The following is an 8055-nucleotide window of genomic DNA, read 5'->3' as shown; positions in this document are numbered from 1 at the left end:
TGGTGGGATCCATCATTGTCCCGCCGCCTAATTGTAACCTCTTTTTCTTTTCTCACTTTCCTGTTTTATCTTTAACCCATTTTAAATCTTAACCTTTTTGAGGACATTATTGATATATTATGGTTTTATATATTGTATATAACTGTTTTCCATTCCATCAAAAAGATATGAAAAGACACTTAAGCAAAACAGAATCTCAGAAACCCAGTTCACCAAAGGCAGACTCAGGAGAAAATAAGCCTGGAAAATCCAAAAGACCCCTACCAGGGCACTCTGAAGTGTTAACAAAAAAATTGAATTGGGCTCTGGAAAAAATGAAATCAGAAATAATCTCTCAAATAACTAGAGATTACTAAAATTACATACCATGCTTAGTGATGTTAAAGCAGACACAGACAAAAAATAGACAAGCTTAAGCAAATTATGGAATCACAACATAGGAAACAAATGGAATCAATAAATCAGATTCAAACAGATATTCAGGAGAACAAAAACTCCATTGAAAGTGTTCCAAGCAGATTAGGGCAATGTGAGGACAGGATCTCAGATATTGAAGACAAGATTGCAGTTAATGACCAGGAAAAGAAAGATTTTTCAAAATTAGAAAGGAACCATGAGAAATCAATCCAGCAGCTGCTAGATGAGACAAAGAAGAATAACTAAAGATTAACTGGAGTTAATGAACAAGCAGGGCATACCACAAATGACATTTAAAAATGTTCACAGACATTGTGACAGAAAACTTTCCTGATAGAGAAAAAAAATTTGACATACAAGTGAGTGAGGCATATAAAACTCCAATTATAAAATGATAAAAATATCTACATGATAAAATGATAAAAATATCTACATCCAGGCATATTATAGTCAAGATTATAGAAATTCAATACAACAATAGAAAAGAAACAAATAAGTTATAAAGGAAAATCCATCAGAACTACAGCTGACTTCTCAGCAAACACTCTCAAGTCAAGGAGAGCTTGGAGTGAAATACTTCAAGTTCTAGAGGAAAACAACTTTCTACCCAGTCTGATGTACCCTGCAAAACTATCTTTCAAAATTGAGGGAGAAATAAGATACTTCTGTAACAAAGAACATCTAGAACTTCTGTAACAAAGAAAGTTTATGACCACCAAACCAGCAGTCCAAAATGTCCTGAAGGACATCCTAGAAAGAAATAATAACGAGTACAACTCCATGAACCCCAACAGAAGAAACCCACCAGGAAAAGCAAAAAAATTAGAGGGTAGAGAAAAAGGAAAAAAGTAGAGGAGCCAAAAATAAGAAAATAACAAGACAAGGATTATATATATATATATATATATATATATATATATATTTTTTTTTTTTTAACTATTAATGGTCTCAATTCACCAGTCTAAAGACATAAATTAGCAGAATAGATCAAGAAGCGAAATCCAACAATATGCTGCATACAAGAAACACATTTACTTCAAAAATATATTCATAGACTGAAAGTCAAGGAACAGAAAATAATATTCCACGTGAAAAAACCCAGAAAAAAGCATGGGTAGCTATGCTATTTGCAGACAAAGTGAATTTAAAGCCAAGACTGATTAAGAGAGATAAAGAGGGTCATTACATCTTGGTAAATGGAAGAATTCAAGAGGAAGAGATAACAATCATAAATTTATACAAACAAATATTAGTGCACTCATTTATATAAAACAGTTATTAATGGACATGAATAATGAAATAATTCAACACAATTTTATTGGAAAACCTCATTACCCTGATGTTACAAAAAGACAGATCAAATAGACAAAAAAATCAATAATGAAATATTAGAACTAAATCAAACTTTTGAACAAATCAACCTAGTAGATGCCTATAGATGTTCTACCCCACAATATCAGAACACATATTCTTCTTAGCTGCAAATGGGACATCCTCCAAAATAGATTATATACTGGCCCATAAAACATGCTTATGTAAATGTAAAGGAATTGAAATTATCCCATACATTCTATCAGACCACAGTGCATTGAAATTGCAAATCCATGCCAAAGAAAACCACAAGAACTTCATAAAAACCTGGAAATTAAATGGCACCCTATTGAACAATCTATGGGTCACAGATGAAATTAAAGAAGAAAATTAGACAGTTTTTACATTTAAATGATAATGACAATACAACACACCAGAACTTGTGGAACACAATGAAAGCAGTCTTTGGAGGGAAATTTATAGCTATAGATAACCCATATCAGGAAAACAGAGCAAGCACATACAAACAACTTAATATAGAACCTTAAACTTCTATAAAAAGAAGAGAAGGCTAAACCAAGATCTCATAGAAGAGAGAAAATTATAAGAATCAGAGCAGAAATTAACACAGTGGAAACCAAAAAAAAAAAAAAAAAATACAAAGAATCAATCAATTGAAGAGTGGGCTCTTTTAAAGATTAAATAAAATTGACAAACCTTTAGCCAATTTTATCAAAAAAGGAAAGAAAAGACTCAAATTTATGCAATCAAGAATTAAAAGAATGAAATTACAACAGACTCTGTAGAAATCCAGGAAATTATCTATACTTACTTTGAAAACTTGTATTCTAATAAGATGGAAAATACAGAAGAAATGGATACATTCCTAGATACATATAAATTACCAAAGTTAAATCTAGAAGATATAAAAATCCTAAACAACCCAATATTAATAAATGTCATTAAAGATGACAAACCTATCAACAAAGAAAAGCCCATGCCTTGAGGATTTTACTGCTGAATTCTATAAAAAATTAGTGAGGACCTAACACCTCTACTTCTCGAACTCTTCAATGAAATTGAAAGGGAAGCAATATTTCCAAACTCATTCCTAGAAGCAAGTATTACTTTGATTCCAAAACCAGAGAAGGATCCAACTAAGAAAGAGAAATACAGGTCAATCTCCCTCGTGAACACTGATGCAAAAGTCCTCAATAGGATACTGGCAAACAGATTGCAGCAAATCTTCAAGATTGTACACCATGATCAAGTGGGATACAGGGATGCTTCAATGTACATAAATCCATCAATGCAATACATCATGTGAACAGGGCCAAGGACAAAAATCATATGATCATATCAATAGATGCAGAAAAAGCTTTTGATAAAGTCCAGCACTGATTCATGATTAAAAACCATACAGAAAACTTGGAATAGATGGTCTCTATCTCAATCTGATAAAAGTCATCTACAACAAACCAACAACCAACATCATACTAAATAGACAAAAACTAAAATCATGAACAAGACAAGGATGTTCACTGTCTCTACTCCTAATTCAATGTAGTCCTGGAAAATTTATCCAGAGTGATTGGATAAAAGATTATTATTGAGAACATATAAAGTCCTCAGATAAAAGATTGTTATTGAGAACATATAAAGAACTCACAAAAATAAAAGGAATAAAGATAAGAAAGGAAGAAGTTAAATTATCATTATTTGCAGATGATATGATACTCTACTTAGAAGACCCCAAAGACTCCACCAAAAGAATTCTAGATTTAATAAGCAAATTTAGTAATGTATCTGGTTTTAAAGTCAACAGTCAAAAATAAATAGCCTTCTTGTATACTAATAACAAACTCTCTGAGAGAAAAATCAGGGAAACTATAACATTTAAATTAACATCCAAAAAATGAAATACCTAGGAATTTATCTAACAAAAAATATACAAAATCTTCTACATTGAAAACTATAGTAGTCCAAAAAGGAGACTGATGAGGATATTAGAAAAAGCTGTTGGGTAGGAAGAATCAATATTGTGAAAATAGCCATACTTCCAAAAGTGTTAAGCAGGTTCAATGCAATCCAAATAACATATCTTACAGTATTAGAGAAAAAATCCTCAAATTAATCTGGAATCAAAAGAGACCTAGAATAGCAAAGGCTATCCTGGGCAACAAGGACAAGACCAGGGACATCACAATCCCTGACTTGAAATTATACAGTAAAGCTTCTGTGATAAAACAGTGTGGTACTGGCAAAAAAAATGGACCACAAGATCAGTGGAATAGATTAGAAGATGCAGAAATAACTGCAGACACACTAAGCTGCCTTATCTTTGACAAAGATGCCAAACACATTAATTAGAACACAGATAGTCTGTTTAATAAATGGTGGTCAAAAAACTGGCTTTCCACATGCCAAAGATTAAAACCTGACACATATTTTTCATCATATACTATGCTAAAATAAAAATATATTAAAATCTTAATATAAAATATTAAATCTGCTAGAAGACAAAGTAGGTAAAACTCTTGAAGACACTGATATAGGAAAAGACTTTATGAATCAACAAATGGGTTCTCATCCTACTAAAAGCAAGAGAAACCACTAACAGAGTGAAGAGACAACACATTATGTTGCATAAAATATTTGTCGGCAGTTCCTCAGATAAAAGATTGTTATTGAGAACATATAACGAACTCAATAAAATCAATCCTCCCAGATTTAAAGATCCAATCCAAAAATGGGCATCTGAGATAAACACACCTCTCAGATGAAGAAGTACATACAGAAAATAAATACATGAAAAAAAGTCAAACAGCACTGGTCATTCGAGAAATGCAAATTAAAGAAGCACTGAGATTTCACGTCGCTCCAGAAAGAATGGCTATTACCAAGAAATCAACCAACACCAAGCACTGGTGGGGCAGTAGAGAGAAACTCGCCTTCATTATTGGTGGGAGCATTCACTGGTGCAACCACTGTAGAAATCAGCATGGCAATTCCTCAATTGATTTGAGGTCCCATTCAACCCAACTATTCTCCTTCTGGGTATCTTCCCAAAAGAATTATAAACATACCACAGCAATATATGTTCACCCATGTTTATAGGAGCAGAGTATATAATAGCCAGATCTTGGAAACAACCTAAATGCCCACTGACTGAGGAATGGATATAAAAGATGTGGTATTCCCTAATAATGGAATACTATTCATCTATAAAGAATGATAAACTGGACATTTTATAGGTAGATGGGTGCACCTTGAAAATATAATTATTAGTGAAATAAATATGTCACATATGCATAATCATCACATTGTTTCATTAGTATTATAAGAAAAAAAAAAACATGTATTTTGTCCCAGAGAGAATTACTTCAGCCAAGCAATGACCCAGGCCACACCTGCCTTCACTTTACTAACCCACTGTGAGCCATTTTGATTTCACTTTTGGGTGTTTTAAGAAATTTTTAATGTACTATAAGATCTGGGTATTTGCATGTGGATATCTAGTTGTTTCAGTATATTTATTGAAGGTACAATCCTTTCTCCGCTTAATTACTTTTGCATCTTTGCCAGAAATCAAGTGTCTGTCATGTGGGTATCTATTTTGGGACTTCATGTTGGTACTTGGTGATCTGTCTATATTGATATCAATGCCATTTTGTCATGACTGGTGCAAATTTTTGATCAGTTGTGCAACTGGGGAGGGTTGGAGCTCTAATTTTGCTTCTTTGTCACAGTTGTTTAGACTATTCTGAGTCTTTTATTTTTACAAAAATTTAAGAATCAAAATGTTAATCTATATGAAAAACTACATTGATAGTTTGTGTTTTTGGATCTTTATTATTTTCTTCTATTCATTTTTTGTTTCATTCTGTCTTTTATTTTTAATTTAAAAATAAAATTATTTTTTGCTAGCTATAAAGTCAGTTAAGTCTCCCTAGTATTTGCCTTGGAACCATCTATATCACCTCTCAGTTCTCCTGTCAGTGTCTGCTATCTGGATGAGTCACTGTTATTGTGTGACCAAGTTGCTTTCTGTGAAAGCATGGGAGGTTTTTCTCTCCTGGTGACTCCCCTTAGGCACACTATACATTGTTGATCAGTTTGGGCTGTGGTCCCACAATCTCCTTAGTCCAGAGTTTGTATAACTCACCAGAGTTGTAGGATATTGCTAAAGACTTCTCTCATGTGTTGTGTTCTTATTGATCTTCCAAGGCTGGAGCCAAAATATTGGCTGTCCTCCTAACCCATCTATCATTCTAGGTTTTGGTCTCCAAACCTCAGTTGTTGAACACCCAAAAGAGAAGTTTAATGATCTTACAATATATTTGGAGCAGTGAACTTAACTATTATAATTTTATTTGATTCTAAAGCACCTTGAAATTGAAAATAGAGCCATTAGCTCCTATCAGTTATGGATGTTTTGGTAGTTGGATTCCTGTAGAATGCTAACAGACAACAGTTATATAGTTTTGCACACAAAACTTGAAATCAAAAGCCATACATAATATTGTAACATGACAATTTTGATGACATTTTTGTAACACACCTAAATTTCCATTTTAACATAAAATAGCCTTTTTAGTCAATAATCTTTATCTAGTACATAAAAAGCTTTTATATAACCTGTTTATCCTTTTTGTGCCCCTGAGTATCAGGAATTGAACTCAGGACTTTATGATTTCCAGGCAGGTGCTATGCTGCTAAACTATATCCCAAGTCCCTAACTTGTTGACCTTTAATGGAATGTCATTGAAAAAATTTGGGGCATCATCTGGAATGTATAATGTCTAGCATCTCTAAATATATAGGTGCATAAATAGCATATACATCACATAAGCTTTTGTTAAAGGTAGAGATCTAAATCTGAAATAAACATCTATCACCTCAAACAATCCCTGTTTAACATTTTGGAAGGCCTATACATCTGAAGGCATGAATACAGTTAATACACTATGAGATTAATAACAATCATCATAGCAACAAGAAATCCTTTAAACCACAGCATTTTTAAATAAAACCCTATTGTTTAGAAAACTTAATCTTTTAACAATGACCAATGTAAACATATCCCAATAATATATTTTTAATAACTTTTATTGGTGTGTCTCCCATAAGGGTATGGAGATCATTGGTACTTCCTACTGATGAACAATAACTGGACAAATACCTAGAGGCATACACTTCTTTATTTTTCAGAGGGACCCTTGACCAATAATTCCCCAAGCCTGAAGGGTTTCCATTTAGTTACCTTAACACATCTCTGATAACCTCTGAGAAAACCAATTTTGATACCACAATGACTAGCCAGCAACCCAGCTGGAAATATAACCCAAATTAAATTTTAAACAAATGATCTATAAATGTGAAAGAGAAAAAGAAAAGAAAAAAATTGTTGTATTCAAATAAAAAATAAAGTTATTCACAGATACACCAAAGCAACAAAAATATAGACATTCTGCTTACAATATGAGTGTGCCCAAATGTATTTTGCTAAATTGCATCATAATAACTTTTACAATTTTGGAAGTTTGCAATTATAAATAATCTAGTCAGATTTTCTTCGGTCAGTTAGCAGAGAGTACAAGAAGAATTTGGAAGGAGTAAAATCTTTTACTGACAATATATTTTCTGTATTTTGTTTTGTCTTAAAAATACTGGAAACTTTCATATCCCTTTCTTTCATGTAGTTTTCAGCTCAGTTTTCTCTATACTCTTATCACCTACTCAGACCTCTGATTCCCATTTTTAGTTGCCATCTCCTGGGCATCCCAGCTCAATCTCTTTAATTATCCTCAGGTTGGGTTTAGACCCATCCCCTTGCCTATCAGTTGTGATGTAGTGTCTGAGGCATCAAGCCACAGGAAAATCAACTTCTTGAAAGGTGGAACCAACTCCTTTTCCAGGTCTGGGTCCACTATACAGCCAGACAGCATGCTCTGGTACCCAGATAGGCTGTTCAATGTCCTCTGGAAAGACACAAGCATACCCTTAACCTCAAATTAGCACATAGCTGGCTCCTACCATTGTCCAAAATGAAGATCTTTCCAAAGGGTACTTCCTAGCTTCTTTTCCTTTACCTAGTTCCATTCCTAGTAAGATTTAAAAAGTTAACTGTATATACTGCCAAGAATGTCTATTATGAGGTGTGAAATTTTATAGGGAAGGATTCCTCTGATTTTTTTGTAGTTGAGCTTTTAGCATGTAGTGAGCACATCCAACAATTCCTTGACCTTGAGCATTATAAGGAATTCCTATGGTAAGGGAAATATGAAATATTTTACAAAATGTTTTGGAGGCAGCACTTCTATAAGT

This window comes from Cavia porcellus, unplaced genomic scaffold (assembly GCF_034190915.1).
Source record: "Cavia porcellus strain 051 isolate PalLab524CR breed Dunkin Hartley unplaced genomic scaffold, mCavPor4.1 scaffold_5, whole genome shotgun sequence".
Lineage (NCBI taxonomy): Eukaryota > Metazoa > Chordata > Mammalia > Rodentia > Caviidae > Cavia > Cavia porcellus.
Note: the sequence above shows the minus strand (reverse complement) of the source record.